Consider the following 21193-nt stretch of genomic DNA (forward strand, 5'->3'; position numbering starts at 1 on the left):
AAAACCCACTACACCGATGGCTCCGAGTTAACTTATCAGGAGAAAAATCATCTGGTCGGATTTTGTACTGATCTTGAGAATTACAATATCTACAATCAAACTCCTCAACATTATGGTGAATACGTGCCACTAGTGCACGTGTTGAACTATGGTAACTACCATGGAGATACCCTGGTAAGATTTTTTACTATTACGACATCCGTGCATCTTTTGCATACTTCTAAAACTAGTACATCATTGCTAACTATGAAGTTATTACTATGTTTTTCAACAGAGAATCCCAGAGGATTGTGTGCCTCATTTGATGTATCAGAATGGTAGCCTTCGTGTTTTGAACATATATCCAAGTCATCCTATGAATCTCAACTGTCCATACCGGATTTCTAAAAGAAGTGGAGACATGCTATTCAGAGAATGGAAAAAATGTATGGACAGTCGTAAGGAGGTTCTTGGAAGCAAAAGGAAGCGCCGCGCAAGAATTGGAGATAGGTTGATCTCCATTCTCCATAATGGAGAGTCAGGGTCTATATTGTTTTATGCTATTTTACCTTAAATAGGGTATTTAGGTCCTGCCTAATACTGATGATCATGTGCTAAGAACAATTAAGTAGGGTTGGTTCGATGACTATCAGGATGATGATCGTATGACTTGTTATTATTAACGAGTAGAAGTTGTATGATGATGATTAGTAGGACTTGTTATTATGATGATGCATGATGCGAGCATGAAGAGTTATTATATATATCTGTGGGTGAAATGAACATGGATTGGATTGAAGTGAAGGCAACATGCATGTGGTGCATGTCGAAAGTAGTACAATCCAAACTTGATCAAGTTAGGATTAGTATTACTTTCGACATGCACCACATGTTGCCTCAGTTCAATCTAAGTCATGTTTAGGCATAGCAGTAGCAGTAGCACGGAGATAAGAGAGGACACATCTCTCAATTATCTCCGAATGCAGTATTACTTTCGACAAACTCGCTACTCGCGGTCTCGAGACTTCTAATGTTCTAACTTTGTTCGATCTTTTGAATTCAGAGACTAATATGATGAATTGTATTCGGAGACTAATCTTCTATTGTATTTGATGAATCTGTTGTTTATATGTTGTGCTGTCTATATTCTGTGCAGTAATATATTTTGTAACCTGTGCAAATATTAGAAAAGAGAAAAAATTCCTAATATTCGTACTAGTGGCGCACCATACAGCACATTAGTGGCGCACTACTATAAAAAATACTAGTGGCGCATTATCTGTTAGTGCGCCATTAGTAACCCAGAGCACATGGTAAATATGGCCCCCTGGGAGGCATACTAATGGCGCACCGTGTGACTTACTAATGGCGCACTGCCTGGTGCGCCACTATAGTCTGGTATACTAATGGCGCACCAGGGGTGCGCCATTAGTATATGTTACTAGTGGCGTGATGATAGTGGCGCACCTGTAGTGCGCCATTAATGGCCAAAACAGGTGCGCCACTAATAAGCCTTTTCCTAGTAGTGAATGGTTGACCTGGTAAAGTGTGAATAGTGGTCATGGGGTCTACTTGTCATTGACTCCTATATTAACTAAAGTGCTAAACAAATTTATTTAGCAAGGGGACCCACATGTCATTTGGTACAACTAAACCAGACCTACAATTAAATTAAACTAATTGTGGGGTTAGCTTAAATGGGGATTAGCCCCATAACATAAGCGGGTCGGCCGGCTCGCGAGGCCGAGGCCGTGGCCGTGGGTGCAGCCAGCGGCGGCGGCAAGCAGGCGGCGCGAGGGGGGCCAGCAGCGGGCGAAGCAGTCCACGCAGCCGGGGAGGCAAGCTGCCGGCACCTACGGCAGCGGGAGGCGGCGGTAGCTAGCGAAGCTAGCGGCGGAGGCGCTGGAAGGCAAATAGCGGGCGCGGCATGCAGTGCACGTGCAGGAGACGCATGGGGCGGTCGGGCGCAGCGAACAAGTGAGGTGCACGGAAGGGGAGCAGCATGAGATGCGGAGGCGCCGACGAGGCGAGCGGTAGGCGACGGCAGCAGAAGCAGCATCAGGCAGCACCGCGCAGTAGGAGGTGCGTGGGCGCGGGCGGGCGAGAAGAGTAGGGCAGATGGAGGCGAGGCCATACGCAGTCGCGCGAGCGCGGCGGAAGAAGGCGCGGCCAGGACGGGGCCCGAACGCAGCGGGAGCGTGGGCAGCAGGCCGGGCATGGTCGGCGGTGGCCGGGCGCGGCCTAGGGCGCGAGGGAATTTAAATATTTCAAAAGATGTTGGTTCCTATATGATAATTACTTAGTGAATATTTGGAACATTTTGAACATTTCTAATCCAGTGTTTTATGAAACTATAGTTTGACTTGTCATTTGAATTTGTATTTGAACTTAGTTTGAAACAAGTGAGGTTTAGCAAATTTTTAATCAGGATGACCTGGCATCATTAACATGGGTTTGGTGTAGCTTAACTATCGGGTGTCACACCCTTCCTCCCTCTAGCTATATATTTCGGTTCTAAGACATTTGTTAGGGTTAGCAAAGTATATGTGAGACATTGATAGATCTTTGCTCCTTGTACCACTCCTCTTGGAGATCTAGACCTCTTAGGAGAAGATCCCAAGTGGATATCAAGACCTCCTCCTTGAGAAGACTATCATCAAGACCTCACCTCCTTAGGAGTGGGAAGAACCTTACCTTTGTGCTTATTTCCTTGGATTGATCTTGTATTCTTCTGGACCTCAACTATGCAATTCTAGTGGATGTGTGATTGGGCTTTTGTTTGAGGGAATTTCCTCTTTGTGTTGTTGTGTTCATCCTCTTTTCCCTACCAAGTCTGAAATGATCTTCACTTAGGGTTCCACCCTACAACATCTTGGTATCATGAGCCATGGTTGATTCATATCTTGGAGTCCTTACCCTCATATTCTAGCCTAATTGTGTTGCTTGTTGTCCCAATTTGAAAATCCCCACAAAAATAGTCCCAAAATATTTCTTGCAATTTGTTGGATCTTGTGAGATTTGTTGATTTGGTGCACAAATTTCGTGTTTGACAACTGGATCTACCCCTCACCACCATCCCCTAGCCATCCCACCATTGATTTTGACCGAATTTTTAAATCACCCATGGATCAAAAGGTGTTCTTGTGTAGCAGAGCACCCCATGCGCACGGGCCATCGGGACCCCGTGCACACGGGCTTAACTTACCCCATGCGCACGGCCCCTCCAGTACTGTTCGGCCACTCCCCATTTTGCCTCCTTTTGCAATTCCACCACCACCATTTGCTTTCCGCACTATTTGTCGTGGTGTTTGTGCTTTTGAGTTTCAGTTCACCATGTCCTAAGGTGTTTTGGCTACGTAGGGACGGTTCGACTTCGACATCACCACCACTCGTCATCGCCTCTGACTCCACATCAACTTCGATCACTTCATCTTCATCCTACCATAAGCAAGGAAGGTAACCTCGACGGCATCTTGTACTCATACCTTGCCATTATATTTGATAGCCTCAAGCCATTTTGCATCACGTACCTATCGAGACTAGCGAGTAGAGAATTGTCGAGGCACGCTATTTGTGCACCCTTAGTGATATTTTGAGCTCACTCCTTGGTTGTGCGGATCCCATCTATCTTCCGTGTGTGTGTTCCTAGTGATATCCTTGGGTTGATCTGTTTGTCTTACTTGCAATTTGTGCATCTTTTCAAAATTATCACTATCTTGACTAACACTTGCTTGAATTTTGTGCCACTTGATGTCTACGACACAACCTTCTTCTTGTAGACGTTGTTGGGCCTCCAAGTGCAGAGGTTTGTAGGACAGTAGCAAATTTCCCTCAAGTGGATGACCTATGGTTTATCAATCCGTGGGAGGTGTAGGATGAAGATGGTCTCTCTCAAACAACCCTGCAATCAAATAACAAAGAGTATCTTGTGTCCCCAACACACCCAGTACAATGGTAAATTGTATAGGTGCACTAGTTCGGCGAAGAGATGGTGATACAAGTGCAATATGGATGGTAGATATAGGTTTTTGTAATCTGAAAATATAAAAAAAAACAGCAAGGTAGCAAGTGGTAAAAGTGAGCGTAAATGGTATTGCAATGCTAGGAAACAAGGCCTAGGGTTCATACTTTCACTAGTGCAAGTTCTCTCAACAAGGATAACATAATTAGATCATATAACTATCCCTCAACATGCAACAAAGAGTCACTCCAAAGTCACTAATAGCGGAGAACAAACTAAGAGATTATTGTAGGGTACGAAACCACCTCAAAGTTATTCTTTCCGATCAATCCATTGGGCTATTCCTATAAGTGTCACAAACAACCCTAGAGTTCGTAGTAAAATAACACCTTAAGACACAAATCAACCAAAACCCTAATGTCACCTAGATACTTCACCTCAAGTATCTGCGGGTATGATTATACGATATGCATCACACAATCTCAGATTCATCTATTCAACCAACACAAAGAACTTCAAAGAGTGCCCCAAAGTTTCTACCGGAGAGTCAAGACAAAAACGTATGCCAACCCCTATGCATAGATTCCCAAGGTCATGGAACCCACAAGTTGATCACCAAAACATACATCAAGTGAATCAATAGAATACCCCATTGTCACCACGGGTATCCCACGCAAGACATACATCAAGTGTTCTCAAATCCTTAAAGACTCAATCCGATAAGATAACTTCAGAGGGAAAACTCAATCCATTACAAGAGAGTGGAGGGGGAGAAACATCATAAGATCCAACTATAATAGCAAAGCTCGTGGTACATCAAGATCGTGCCAAATCAAGAACACGTGAGAGAGAGAGAGATCAAACACATAGCTACTGGTACATACCCTCAGCCCAGATGGCCACCGGTGATGGATCCCCCCTCCAGCAGGGTGTCAGAACAGGGTCCCGATTGGTTTTTAGTGGCTATAGAGGCTTGTGGCGGCGGAACTCCCGATCTAGGTTATTTTCTGGAGGTTTGGGGATTTATAGGAGAGGTTGGCGTCGAGAACAAGTCAGGGGGCCCCATAGGAAGTCCACGAGGCACAGGGGCGCGCCCTAGGGGGGTACTACGCTCCTAGGGGGATAGATTGGTAGAAAAAGACCATCGCTCGTCCCCGACTGCCACTCATAAGGAAGACAATCAAAAAAATAAATCATGCTCCGACTTCATCACATAACGGTTCACCATACGTGCATGCTACAGGAATCACAAAATTTAACACAAGTATCTCTCAAATTCACAACTACTCAACTAGCATGACTCTAATATCACCATCTTCATATCTCAAAACAATGATAAGGAATCAAACTTCTCATAGTATTCAATGCACTTTATATGAAAGGTTTTATTATATCCCTCTTGGATGCCTATCATATTAGGACTAAATTCATAACCTAAGCAAATTACCATGCTGTTCTAAAAGACTCTCAAAATAATATAAGTGAAGCACTGAGAGTTCATCGATTTCTTCAAAAATAAAACTACCATCGTGCTCTAAAAAGATATAAGTGAAGCACTAGAGCAAACGACAAACTACTCCAAAAGATATAAGTGAAGATCAATGAGTAGTCGAATAATTATGTAACTATGTGAAGACTCTCTAACATTTAAGAATTTTAGATCTTGGTATTTATTCAAACAGCAAGCAAAACAAAAGAAAATAAAATGACGCTCCAAGCAAAACACATATCATGTGGTGAATAAAAATATAGCTCCAAGTAAAGTTACCGATGAACGAAGACGAAAGAGGGGATGCCATCCGGGGCATCCCCAAGATTAGGCTCTTGGTTGTCGTTGAATATTGCCTTGGGGTGCCTTGGGCATCCCCAAGCTTAGGCACTTGTCACTCCTTATTCCATAGTCCATCGAATGTTTACCCAAAACTTGAAAACTTCACAACACAAAACTCAACAGAAAACTCGTAAGCTCCGTTAGTATAAGAAAATAAATCACCACTTTTGGTACTGTTGTGAACTGATTCTAAATTCATATTGGTGTAATATCTACTGTATTCCCAACTTCTCTATGGTTCATACCCTCCGATACTACTCATAGATTCATTGAAATAAGCAAACAACACATAGAAAACAGAATCTGTCAAAAAACAGAACAGTCTGTAGTAATCTGTACTCTCGAATACTTCTGTAACTCCAAAAATTCTGAAATAAATTGGTGGACGTGAGGAATTTCCCTATTAATCTTCTGCAAAAAGAATCAACTTAAAATCACTCTTCTGTAAAAAATGACAGCTAATCTCGTGAACGCAAAGTTTCTGTTATTTACAGCAAGATCACATTAACTTTCACCCAAGTCTTCCCAAAGGTTCTACTTGGCACAAACACTAATTAAAACATAAAACCACATCTAACCAGAGGCTGGATAGATTATTTATTACTAAACAGGAGCAAAAGGCAAAGAACAAAAATAAAATTGGGTTGCCTCCCAATAAGCGCTAACGTTTAATGCCCCTAGCTAGGCATGATGATTTCAATGATGCTCACGTAAAAAATAAGAACTGAAACATAAAGAGAGCATCCTGAAGAATATGACTAGCACATTTAAGTCTAACCCACTTCCTATGCATAGGGATTTTGTGAGCAAAAAATTTATGGGAACAAGGATCAACTAGCATAGGAAAGCAAAACAAGTACAACTTCAAGATTTTAAGCACATAGAGAGGAAACTTGGTATTATTGCAATTCCTACAAGCATATATTCCTCCCTGATAATAATTTTCAGTAGCATCATGAATGAATTCAACAATATGACCATCACATAAAGCATTCTTTTCATGATCTACAAGCATAGAATTTTTATTACTCTCCACATAAGCAAATTTCTTCTCATGAATAGTAGTGGGAGCAAACTCAACAAAATAACTATCATGTGAGGCATAATCCAATTGAAAATTAAAATCATCCTGACAAGTTTCATGGTTATCATTATTCTTTATAGCATACATGTCATCACAATAATCATCATAGATAGCAACTTTGTTCTCATAATCAATTGGAACCTTTTCCGAAATAGTGGATTCATCACTAAATAAAGTCATGACCTCTCCAAACCCACTTTCATAATTATCACAATAAGATTCAACACCCTCCAAATTAGTGGGATCATTACTTCCTAAAGTTGACACTCTTCCAGACCCACTTTCATCAATATAATCATCATAAATAGGAGGCATGCTATCATCATAATAAATTTGCTCTTCAAAACTTGGGGGACAAAAAATATCATCTTCGTCAAACATAGCATCCCCAAGCTTGTGGCTTTGCATATCATTCGCATCATGGATATTCAAGGAATTCATACTAACAACATTGCAATCATGCTCATAATTCAAATATTTAGTGCCAAACATTTTAATGCATTCTTATTCTAACACTTGAGCACAATTTTCCTTTCCATCATTTTCACGAAAGATAATAAAAAGATGAAGCATATGAGGCCCCCTCAATTCCATTTTTTTGTAGTTTTCTTTTATAAACTAAACTAATTATAAAACAAGAAACTAAAAGATTCGATTGCAAGATCTAAAGATATACATTCAAGCACTCACCTCCCCGGCAACGGTGCCAGAAAAGAGCTTGATGTCTACTACACAACCTTCTTCTCGTAGACGTCGTTGGGCCTCCAAGTGCAGAGGTTTGTAGGACAGTAGCAAATTTCCCTCAAGTGGATGACCTAAGGTTTATCAATCCGTGGGAGGCGTAGAATGAAGATGGTCTCTCTCAAACAACCCTGCAACCAATTAACAAAGAGTCTCTTGTGTCCCGAACACACCCAATACAATGGTAAATTGTATAGGTGCACTAGTTCAGCGAAGAGATGGTGATAAAAGTGCAATATGGATGGTAGATATAGGTTTTTGTAATCTAAAAATATAAAAACAGCAAGGTAGCAAGTGGTTAAAGTGAGCGTAAATGGTATTGCAATGCTAGGAAACAAGGCCTAGGGTTCATACTTTCACTAGTGCAAGTTCTCTCAACAAGGATAACATAATTAGATCATATAACTATCCCTCAACATGCAACAAAGAGTCACTCCAAAGTCACTAATAGCGGAGAACAAACTAAGAGATTATTGTAGGGTACGAAACCACCTCAAAGTTATTCTTTCCGGTCAATCCATTGGGCTATTCCTATAAGTGTCACAAATAGCCCTAGAGTTCGTAGTGAAATAACACCTTAAGACACAAATCAACCAAAACCCTAATGTCACCTAGATACTCCAATGTCACCTCAAGTATCCGCGGGTACGATTATACGATATGCATCACACAATCTCAGATTCATCTATTCAACCAACACAAAGAACTTCAAAGAGTGCCCCAAAGTTTCTACCGGAGAGTCAAGACGAAAACGTGTGCCAACCCCTATGCATAGATTCCCAAGGTCACATAACCCACAATTTGATCACCAAAACATACATCAAGTGAATCAATAGAATACCCCATTGTCACCACAGGTATCCCACACAAGACATACATCAAGTGTTCTCAAATCCTTAAAGACTCAATCCGATAAGATAAGTTCAAAGGGAAAACTCAATCCACTACAAGAGAGTGGAGGGGGAGAAACATCATAAGATCCAACTATAATAGCAAAGCTCGTGGTACATCAAGATCGTGCCAAATCAAGAACACGAGAGAGAGAGAGAGAGAGATCAAACACATAGCCACTGGTACATACCCTCAGCCCCGAGGGTGAACTACTCCCTCCTCATCATGGAGAGCGCCGTGATGATGAATATGGCCACCGGTGATGGATCCCCCCTCCGACAGGGTGCCGGAACAGGGTCCCGATTGGTTTTTGGTGGCTACAGAGGCTTGCGGCAGCGGAACTCCCGATCTAGGTTATTTTTTGGAGGTTTGGGGATTTATAGGAGAGGTTGACGTCGAGAACAAGTCAGGGGGCTCCACAGGAAGTCCACGAGGCACAAGGGCGCGCCCTCCACCCTCGTGGGGCCCACGGGACTCCCCTCCAGTAACTCTTCCTTCCAATATTTTTTATATTTTCCAGAAAAAATCTCCGTCGATTTTCAGTGCATTTCGAGAACTTCTATTTCTGCACAAAAACAACACCACGGTAGTTCTGCTGAAAACAGCGTCAGTCCGGGTTAGTTCTAATCAAATCATACCAAAATCATGTGGAAATATTATAAACATGGCATGAATACAACAAAAATTATAGATACGTTGGAGACGTATCACCACTTTTTCTAACTAAGCTACTCCATAAGCCTTTACTTGTAGGTGTGAGAAAACAAAACCCGATACCAATTCTCCTATTATAGCATTCTGTTGAGTGGTACTCGATACATCATCAATCTTCGGAAAAGGTAACTTTGGTATTGTTCTTTCATTTTCCTACTCACCACCACTTGGTTATGATGGATAGGCCAACTTCTTCGACGAACCCACTCTTCGATGATCAAGATGATGAACGCGACTACATCACCAAAAATCACTTCTTCATCACCCAACAAGCCCTCCAGCAAGAAAGTGAAGCTTTGGGTGACTACATCGAGCAACTTGCCACCAACCTATACCAATTAGAAGAAAGAAACCGGGATTACCTCGACGCCAAGCTCACCACACAAATGGAAGAATTCCGCAACTTGATCGTGAGCCACGCGTCTTCCAGCTCTTCGTCAAGATGGCGCCACTGAAGTTGCCACTCTTCAGCCTACTCTTCCTCCAATGTAAGTCCTCCTCGAGCTCGTTCTCCATGACGCGCTGACACTCAAGATCGCCAAACTCAAGAAAATCCATTCCATGGAAATGGGTTGCAAGACCAAATCCGAGCACGTGAAAGAGTGAGACGCTAAGAACAAGACGCCGTGGACCAAGAGCAACCTCCACAAGCGTAACATCAAGCACCTCACGACAGCGATGCAATCCGACAAGAACAAAAGCGCCTTCATGAACAAGCCCTCGAAGCACAACACGCACTCCACGAGGCCACTAGAGTCGTCGCCGAAGCAACCGCCAAGTGCATGAACAACAGGAAGCACTTCACCATGCCCAAGAGGAAGCACTTCAACATGAAGAAGAACATTGCTACGGCAAGCTCAAGTTCACCATGCCCAAGTTCTCCGGAAGCAACGATCCCAAGGAGTATCTCTCATGGGCATTGAAGGTCGAGAAGATATTCTGTCTTGACGATTTTGAAGAGGAGAAGAAAATCTCCATGGCCTCCCTCGAGTTTCAAGACTACGTCCTCATTTGGTGGGAACAAGTGATCGAGCGACGCTGAGAGAGAGGCAAACCACCCATCACGACTTGGACACACATGAAGGATGTCATGAGAGCTCGCTTCGTGCCTACACACTACACCCACGATCTTTTCAAGAAGTTACAACTCCTCAAGCAAGGCACGAAGACGATGGAAGAAATACTACCAAGAAATGGAGATTGCCATGTTACGGGCCAATGTCAAGGAAGATGCGAGCAAACTATGGCACACTTCTTGAATGGCCTCAATCACCCAATAAAGAAGATAGCTAACTTCCAACCTTACTCCAACCTCCTCGAGCTAGTTCACCAAGCGGCCAAGGCCGAGCGACAAGTGCAAGATGATTTCAAATAGGCCAAGTACTCGTTCAAGACCTACGACTCTTACACTCAAGATCCCACAACTACGACACCTCCTACCTTGACTAAAGCATCTCCAAGTAACATCGACAAGTCAAGTTAGAAGAAAACTTCAACATCTTTGAGTCCTCCTCCTACTACAAGCGACTTCAAGCCGAGAGCTTCATCATCATCTACTCCACCAGACGAGACCGTCAAGGTGAGTTCCATCAAATGCTTCACATGTCAAGGCCAAGGCCACAAGACATTTGAGTGCCCACTCAGCGCACCATCATCGCCAACGACGACCACACCCATGACTCAATGAGTGAGGAAGAAATGGAAGCCCTTGAGCATGTGGCCATGCACTGGCGCGTGAATCAAGATGAAGATGACCAAGTCTTTTGTGACAATGATCTGAGCCCCGCTCACGTTCTCTCCAAGGTCTTGACACTTCAACACCAACAAGACGAAGACCAACATTGCCACATCTTCCACACCAAAGCGGGCATCAATGGACGGTCCATGAAGGTCATCATCGATGGAGGAAGTTGCCACAATTTGGCAAGTGAAGAGCTATGTTCCAAGCTACAATTGGTCAAGTAGAAGCATCCTCGCCTCTACAAGGTATAATGGCTTAGCGACTCCGACACTATTCATGTGGAGCACACCGTGCATGTTTCCTTCAAGATCGATTCGCATACGGAGACACATTGGAGTGTGATGTGGTTCCTATGTCCGTGTGCCATCTCCTCTTAGGAAGACCTTGGCAACTTGACCGTGGCATCATCCACAACGGGTGTACCAACCACTATAGTTTCATGATGAAGGGCAAGGAATTCGTGCTACGACCTATGTTGCCAAGTCAAGTGATCGCCGACAAAGAAGCTCCCACCCATCATGGAGAGACTAGTGAGAGAGAGAGAGAACCAACAAAGCGAGAGTGAGCGCCACAAGCCAAAAATGAGTGCCTCCACGATGAGCGACAAGAAAAACTTAGTGCTTCTAGCTACCAAAAGAGACATGAGAGAAGCATGTGAGAACCCATCTAGTGTCATACACTATGTTCTAGTGTGCAAAGATGAAGCGATGAGGAGTAACACTTCTAACCATCTTCCTCTAGTGTTGTCTAATTTGTTACAGGCATTCGCGGATCTTTTTCCCAAGGAGCTACCTCTCGGCCTTCCTCCACTATGAGGTATCGAGCGCCGGATCGACCTCATCCCCGGCGCACCCCTACCGAACAAGGCTCCATACCGTGTCAACCCCGAAGAAACTAAGGAGATACAAAGGCAAGTACAACACCTCATTGACAATGGACATGTATGTGAAAGCTTGAGCCCTTGTGTCGTTCCGGTTATTCTTATGCCTAAGAAAGATGGTATTTTCGCATGTGTTCTGATTGCTGTCCCATAAATTCTATCACCATTCGCTATAGGCATCCCATTCCACACCTTGACGATATGCTAGATGAGCTTAGAGGCGCCACCATTTTCTAAAAAATTGATATTAAAAGTGGCTATTGCCAAATTCGCATTCAACAAGGTGATGAGTGGAAAACTGCTTTTAAAACCAAATTTGGCTTGTACGAGTGGTTAGTTATGCCTATGGGCTTATTGGAAGCACCCGATACTTTCATGTGTGTCATGCATTATGTTCCTCACCCCTACATTGGCATATTTGTTGTGGTCTACTTTGATGATATACTTGTGTTTAGCAAATCTCTAAAAGATCATGTAACTCATCTTAGGGACATTTTGCAAACTCTTAGAAACGAGCATCTTTATGCTAATATGGAGAAATGCACATTTGGTGTTGACAAGCTTGTTTTCTTGGGTTTTGTGGTGTCTTCTAAGGGTGTTCATGTAGATGAAGCTAAACTTGATGCTATTAAACTTGGCCACAACCAACCAACTTGCAACAAGTGCGTAGCTTCCTTGGCTTAACCGGATTCTATTGTCATTTCATTAAGGACTTTAGCACTATTGCATCACCTTTGCATGCCTTGAGTAAGAAAAATGCACCTTTTGTTTGGGAACCATCCCAAGATACTGCATTTCATGAGCTTAAGAATTTTCTTACACATGCTCCATTGCTTGCATTGCCCAATTTCGATAAAACTTTCAAAGTCCATTGTGATGCTAGTGGAAATGGTATTGGTGGAGTTTTGATGCAAGAAAAGCAACCATTACATATTTTAGAGAAAAACTTTCCGGAGCTCAACTTAACTATCCCATCTATGACAAAGAATTATATGCTTTAGTGAGAGTGTTGCATGTTTGGGAGCATTACCTTCGCCCCCATGAATCTGTCATACATACCGATCATGAGACACTTAAATACCTTAAAGGTAAAACAAAGTTGAATAAACGGCATGCTAAATGGAGTGAATTCATTTAATCTTTTCCTTATGTGATCAAGTACACCAAGGGTAAAGAGAATGTTGTGGTGGATGCTCTTTCCCGCAAGTGCATGTTAGTTACTCAACTTGAATTAAATGACATTGGCTTTGAGCATGTTAAAGATCTATATGCACATAATTCTTCGTTGTGATTCCTTATGCCAAATGTATTGCTAACACTTGTTGGGAGAACTATTACCTTAAGGACAGATATCTTATGTGCGCTAACAAACTTTGTGTACTCGAGTCTTCTCTTCGTTTGTTACTTTTGCAAGAGGCTCGCGGCGGAGGACTTATGGGACATTTAGGACTCAACAAGGCCTTTGCCAAACTCTCCTTCAAGTACGTTTCGCCAAAGATGTTCCGTGATGTTGCACGTTTCACCAATTGATGCTCTACATGCTGCAAAGCTAAGTCACAAGCTCAATCTCATGGTTTACATATGCCACTCCCTATTCCTTATCAACCGTGGGAAGATATTAGCATGGACTTTGCGCTTGGATTACCTAGGACTCAAAATGGAAAGGATTCCGTACTTGTTGTTGTGGACCGATTCTCTAAATGGCACATTTCATCCCATGCAATAAGATAGACGATGCTTCACATGTTGTGCATCTTTTTTTGTAGGGAAATCTTGAGGTTACATGGAGTGCCAAGTACAATTGTGTCAGACCGATACGTCAAGTTCCTAAGCTACTTTTGGAAGACTCTATGTGCCAAGCTCGGCATCAAGCTACTATTCTCGACAGCCTATCTTCCCCAAACCGATGGTCAAACGGAAGTCACCAACCGGATGCTATCTACTCTCCTACACGTGTTGATCAAGAAGAACATCAAGGAGTGTGAGGAGGGCTTACCCATTGCGGAGTACGCCTACAACCGCGGAAGACACTCTACTACAAGCAAGTCCTCGTTCGAGGTCGTCTACGGCTTCAAACCCTTGTCGCCCTTGGACATCCTTCCTCTACCGCTCAAGAAGGTGCGTCAAGATACAAGGTCCATGATCGAACGTAAGGTACACAGCCTCGCCACCAAGCTCAACATCAACATGACTCCAATGGTCTTCAAATTGGGCGATCTCGTATGGCTTCATCTCCGCAAGGAGCGCTTCCCCCACGAGTGCAAGTCCAAGCTACTACCGCGAGCCGATGGACCTTTCAAAGTGCTTGTCCGTTACAATGACAACGCCTACAAGATCGACATCCCATGCGACAAGTACAACGTAAGCGACATCTTCAACATCAAGGACATGACTCCATACCATGGTGATGAAGATCATGATCCATGGACGGATCTCTCCCAAGATATGGAGCTTGTATTGGTCGAGCAATCAATAGCCAGAGCTTGGCTCGTATTCCTTTCTTTTCAAACTGGCGAATGACTTCCTTTCTTTGTTTGGTGAGTGCTTCCTTTTCAGGTACTTAGCCTCGCGGTTGACCGTAGCAGCGAGAAAAATAGGACGTGGTAAAATGAAATGGCACCGTATCACAAAGGGATCCTGGCTTCTAACTGGTCGTGTTGTCCACGGATCCGAAAGGCACACGCTTAGCACAATGGGCAATACAAGCAAGCAACCCAAAGGAAAGAGAATGCAAGTAATTGAGAGACCATATCCAAGTCAAGGACTTTCCCTTGCCCGAACAATTGGATGCCCTAATTGACTGATTCAGATGGGAAATCCAAAATAAATGAGAAATCTTCTAACTGGTTGTGGTTGAGTGCTCTTCTTTCCATCGATTCAAAACTTCTGGGAACAAATTATCAATGGAAAAAGCGCTTTGAAAAGCGAGAAGCCAATAGATAGTCTGAGCGGTGTCTTAGATTTCAATCAAGAATTGCGTATAGTAGAGGGTTTGTTGTAGGGTGGAACCCTAAGATGGATCTTTCACGAATTGGAGGGGAAATCCCCAAGAACAAGATGAACACAAAGGGGAAAACACAAGAGGAACACTCAAGAACAAGTCCAATCACACATCCACTAGACCAACAAACATACAAGATCCACAAGGTACATGAACAATCAAAGGGAAACAAGATACGTGATGGAGTTCATCCCAAATCCTATGAAGGAGATGAGGGCTTGATGATCTAGATAGATCCTTCCCACAAGGAGGTCTTGAATCCACTAGGGATCTTCTCCAAAGGAGGCCTTGAACTCCAATGGAGTGTCTCTCTCTCAAGAGGAGGAATCCCACAAGGGGAGGTATATGAGCTAAGCTCTAATGTCTAGATCTGTCCTTAGCTAAGTCTAAATGGAGGAGGAAGAGGAGTATATATAGGTCCAAGGGATGAAGGGGTAAGCAGGGGCGAAATGGGGATTACATGGGCAAAGCCCACTGCAACATTCAGGGGGCCCCGTGTGCACGGGGTAAGTGGAGCCCTTGCGCACGGGGTATCCAGAGACCTGACGCATGAGCCCGTGCGCACGGGGTCCGTGAGGCCCGTGGACACGGGGGTCCCGTGGGCATGGTACATGCCTGTGCGCATGGGGTCTTCAGGACCGCTAGCCTGGGAGGCCCGTGGGCACAGGGTCGGAGGGGCCCGTGCGCACAGGGTCGCCTGGGAGCTATAGCCTTGTTCTTGGCGCTTCCTTCTCCGCTTCTAGGCTTCCCTCCTAGATGGTGTAGTTGTACTCTTCTGCATGAACTCGTCCTCGCTATGTGTGAAGCTCCGAAAATACCTATGAATGCACGCGGAAGGAATGTCAAGTAGTATACCATCCTCGAAGGGGTCAAGTGAACACGTGTAAAGGAGATGATTCACCTTTATGTATGTGAAGTAGATGTGGCACGTGTCACATGACAAACGAACTCTTGACATGGTGATGTCCATAGGATGCTCCGCATCATCCCCTCCCCCTTGGGAAAGATCCGACCTCGGATCGAAAACCAAATCACCATGGGAAAGAGATGATGTCGTCATGTAGAAATTGACGATCACCAAGCATTCATCATCTTGTAGCTCAAAATGGGCACTCTCCAATGTCGCACGGTCTTGTAATTCCTTCAAAAGGAGCAAAGATAACAAGCACTTTGAAAAACAAATGTGGTTGGCATTAGAGCAAAACCAAGCATTTGAGAGGTGATTCACCGAACAAGTGTTGTCATCAAGCATAGCATATGGTTTGACAAAGATGTGTGGGATGGCATTTAAGCATATAAATTGAGCACAATCAAGGATATCATGGGAACAAGCATGCAAATGGGAGGTAGGGATGCAAATATGTTTGACAAGTGAACAAGCATCTACCTCAAGATCATAGCAAGAATGTGCAAAGTGCTCAACAAAAGGTCTATGGTAGGCATAAGAATCATTCACAACACAAAATAAAATGAAGTGTCTAAACACATGGGGCAAATGCAAGACAATCCAAGCATAATGTGCATAGGGTGTAGTGAAGATATCGTGGCACTCAACACAATGGAAAGAGAAATTGTTCGACATGTGTGAGGCAATCAAGTCAATCATGTGACAATCAAAGGTGCATGGCATACGTGAAGAAATGACATTGTTGCAACCAAACATATGATAGGAGCAAGTAATCCAAGAGTTGGATGTAACACACAAGGCATATATGTCATGAGGCATAGCAATGTGGAAATCATGAATGAAAGCACCATCGCTAACATGTGTGCAATCAAGTGGTCCAAGGTGACAAATAAGTCTCATGGTGGAAGAAACACAAGTAGTATGATCCACAGTATCCATGCTCATGCTTTTGTGTTTCTCGAAAGAGAAGGATATCACCTCGAAAGCGTGTCCTTGTGCGTCCTTCACAATGCCGAAGTGGTAGGAAATATGGTGTAGAACCGAGTCGTGATCGAATGTATGAGGCTCGCTCTCAAGAGCTCGAATGGTCAACTCACATGAAGTGGAAGTCGACACGAAGTCCAAGTATCCTACACATGCACACAACAAAAGCAAAGAACACATGTGCATGGTAGATAATCACATCATCCATCATGATGGCTCTCTTCTCTTGCACATAACCATTAGTAGCAAAAGTGCATGAAGAATATGATGCAATGGCTATACTCATGGCACTAGGCATATGGTGCAAAGAAGGATGATAATCATGCTTCACAAGAAATATGTCAAAATCTCCAAATATATGTGAGAATGCTATGGGGGCAAACTCAAATCAAGACTAAAGGCATAGTTGCACTCAATACATGGCAACAAATCATCTAGCATGAGAGAGGCAACATATGGAGACATATGACAACATGTAATAGCAATCATGTGCAAAGCATGGAAATGAATGCCATCAACCGCATGAAATGAGCAAGTATGAATCATGGGCGATGCAACATAAGCAAGCATATCAATCATGTCATGCAAACTAGTGGAGCGAAGATTCAACACACTAGAAGTAGTCGCGGCAATCATGTCATGTGAGCAAATAGTAGGCATAAGCAATGCACATGACATATCACAAGCACGAGAACTAGGTGTGATCAAAGTATCATCATATGCATGGGGTACAAATGGAACATAGCAATAACAAGAGATATCTCCACCAAGCTAGCAAATACACATATAAGTAATAGAATCAAGGAACATGTGTAATGCAAAGCATGGGTCACAACTGCATGGCAAAGGCATCAAAATGGGCTTATCATGCAAAGTGAACATGGAAATATGGGCATTGATGCAGCTTGAAGCTATGTCGGTATTTCCCCAAAGAGGAAGGGATGATGCAGCACAGCGGCGGTAGGTATTTCCCTCAGTGATGCGACCAAGGTTATCGAACTAGTAGGAGAACCAAGCAACACTGCGTAAACATCACCTACACACAAATAACAAATACTCGCAACCCAACGTGTAAAAGGGGTTGTACATCCCTTTCGGGCAACAGTGCCAGAAATTGGCAAACTGACGTGAGAGAGTAGTAAATATTGATAGATCGAACGCCAAATAAAATAAAGTGCAGCAAGATATTTTTGTATTTTTGGTTTAATAGATCTGAAAATAAAAGTAAAGGAAAATAGATCGCAAAGGCAAATATATTAAAGAAGAGACCCGGGAGCCGTAGGTTTCACTAGTGGCTTCTCTCGAGAAAAATAGAAAACGGTGGGTGGACAAATTACTGTTGGGCAATTGATAGAACTTCAAACAATCATGACGATATCCAGGCAATGATCATTATATAGGCATCACGTCCAAGATTAGTAGACCGACTCCTGCCTGCATCTACTACTATTACTCCACACATCGACCGCTATCCAGCATGCATCTACTGTATTAAGTTCATAGAGAAACGGAGTAATGCAATAAGAATGATGACATGATGTAGACAAGATCTATTTATGTAGAAATAGACCCCATCGTTTTATCCTTAGTACCAACGATACATACGTGTCGGTTCCCCTTCTGTCACTGGGATCAAACACCGTATGATCGAACCCACTACAAAGCACCTCTTCCCATTACAAGATAAATAGATCAAGTTGGCCAAACAAAACCCAAATATTGGAGAAGAAATACGAGGCTATAAGCAATCACGCGTATCAGAGATCAAAAAAGACTCAAATAACTTTCATGGATAAAAAGATAGATCTGATCATAAACACAAAGTTCATCGGATCCCAACAAACACACCGCAAAAAGAGTTACATCATATGGATCTCCAAGAGACCATTGTATTGAGAATCAAACGAGAGAGAGGAAGCCATCTACCTATGGACCCGTAGGTCTACAAAGAACTACTCACGCATCATCGGAGAGGCACCAATGGACATGATGCACCCCTCCGTGATGGTGTCTAGATTGGATCTAGTGCTTCTGGACTCTGCGGCAGCTGGAATTGATTTTCGTCGACTCCCCTAGGGTTTATGGAATATTGGGGTATTTATAGAGCAAAGAGTCGGTTCGGGAGGCACCCGAGGTGGGCACAACCCACTAGGGCGCACCTGGGCCTGCAGGCGCGCCCTGGTGGGTTGTGCTCCCCTTGGAGCACCCCCAGGCGCTTCTCCGGCCCACTAGATGTCTTATGGTCCAAAAAATCCACAAAAAGTTTCGCTGCGTTTGGACTCCGTTTGGTATTGATTTCCTGCGATGTAAAAAACATGCAGAAAACAACAACTGGCACTTGGCACTATGTCAATACGTTAGTACCGAAAAATGATATAAAATGACTATAATGATTATAAAACATCCATGAATGATAATATAAAATCATGGAACAATAAAAAATTATAGATACGTTGGAGACGTATCAGCATCCCGAAGCTTAATTCCTACTCGTCCTCGAGTAGGTAAACGATAAAAACAGAATTTTTGATATGGAATGTTGCCTAACATGCCATCTCATATTTTTTTCTTTATAGCATGGACATTTGGACTTTTATATGGTTCAAAGCAATAGTCTTGTTTTGACATGATGACTTAAATACTCAAGCATATCAACAAGCAACCATGTCTTTCAAAATATTAATGCTAAAATAAGTTATCCCTAGCTCATCATGCTCAACCATTGATCCATTCATGAAACACACTCGCATTTTAACTACACCCAATGCTCAAGTATGATCATAGTGCCTCCTAGTTGGTGCTTTATAAGAGAAGATGGAGACTCAAATTAAAAATAAAAATTGCATAAAGTAAAAGAAAGGCCCTTCGCGGAGGGAAGTAGGGAATTGTAGAGGTGCCAGAGCTCAAAGCGAAAAACTTAGAGATACAAATATTTTTGGGAGGTGTGCTTTTCCCACCAACGAAAACGACTTAGAGTTCCCAACACTTTCCATGCTAGATATATCATAGGCGGTTCCCAAACAGAAAATAAAGTTTATTCCTTTTTCCACCATACTTTCACTTTCCATGGCTAACCGTATCCACGGGTGCCTTCCATACCAACACTTTCCAAAGAATTTATTATTTGACAACATAAAGTAAATTCATTTTTCATTTCGGGTCTGGGCATCCCTAATACCTTTGCCTTACTCTCGTGCAATGAGAAGTGAATAAACACTCATCGTGAGAATAACACATCTATCATGGAAAATATTAGCCACCCCTCACCGCCTTGCGAGCGGTACGAACATACAAAAGGGAAATTTATTTTGAAAATTAGAGATGACAGATACAAATTTTCTTAGAACGGCAAAATAATACAACATATAGGTAGATATAGTGGACTCATGTGGCAAAACTGGTTTAAATGTTTTTGGATGCACAAGTAGTGATCATACTTAGTGCAAAATGAAGGCTAGCAAAAGATTGAGAAGCGACCAACCAAGAAACGAATAATCTCATAAGCGAGCATTAAGCATAATTAACATTGAATAATGCACCACAAGTAGGATGTAATTTCATTGCATGACTATCGACTTTCATGCTTGCATAGGGAATCACAAACCTTAACACCAATATTCTTAGTAAAGCACAATTACTCATGAACATGACTCACATATCACATCATCATATCTCAAAACTATTACAAGGAATCAAGTTTATTTTTTCCTTCTTGGATATCTATCACTTTGGGACTAGTTTTCATGTGTTGCTTTTGACAAGCTCAAACAAATATAAGTGAAGATCATGAGCATAATATTTCTTTCTCTCAAATTAATTTAAGTGAAGCAAGAGAGAATTTCTTAAAAAATTTACTAACTCTCAAGAAAATCTAAGTGAAGCAACAGAGCATTTGTTAAAAAAATAACTAAGCACACCGTGCTAAAAAGATATAAGTGTAGCACTAAAGCAATTCCATAGCTCATAAAAACTTAATTGAAGCATAGAGAGCAATTCTAACAAGTCATGGCATAATTTTGGCTCTCTCAAACAAGTGCGTCCAGCAAGGATTCAAGACTTAAAACACAAAGCAAAACAAACAAAGACTCATATCATACAAGAAACTCCAAGAAAAACTCATAGTATGTGACGAATAAAAATATAGCTTCGAGTAAAATACCGATGGTCGTTAGAAGAAAGAGGGGATGCCACTCGGGGCATCCCCAAGCTTAGTTGCTTGCTTCTCTTTGGATAATAGCTTGGGATTCCATGGGCATCCCCAAGCTTAGGCTCTTCTTACTCCTTATTCCTTCATCCATCGTAACATCACCCAAAACTTGAAAACTTCAATCACACAGAACTCAACAAAACCTTCGTGAGATCCGTTAGTATAAGAAAGCAAATCACTACTATAAGTACTGTATCAAACCAATTCATATTTTATTCTTGCATTATATCTACTATATTCTAACTTTTCTATGGCACAAACTCATCAAATAA

Source organism: Triticum aestivum, chromosome 7D (assembly GCF_018294505.1).
Source record: "Triticum aestivum cultivar Chinese Spring chromosome 7D, IWGSC CS RefSeq v2.1, whole genome shotgun sequence".
Taxonomy (NCBI): Eukaryota; Viridiplantae; Streptophyta; class Magnoliopsida; order Poales; family Poaceae; genus Triticum; species Triticum aestivum.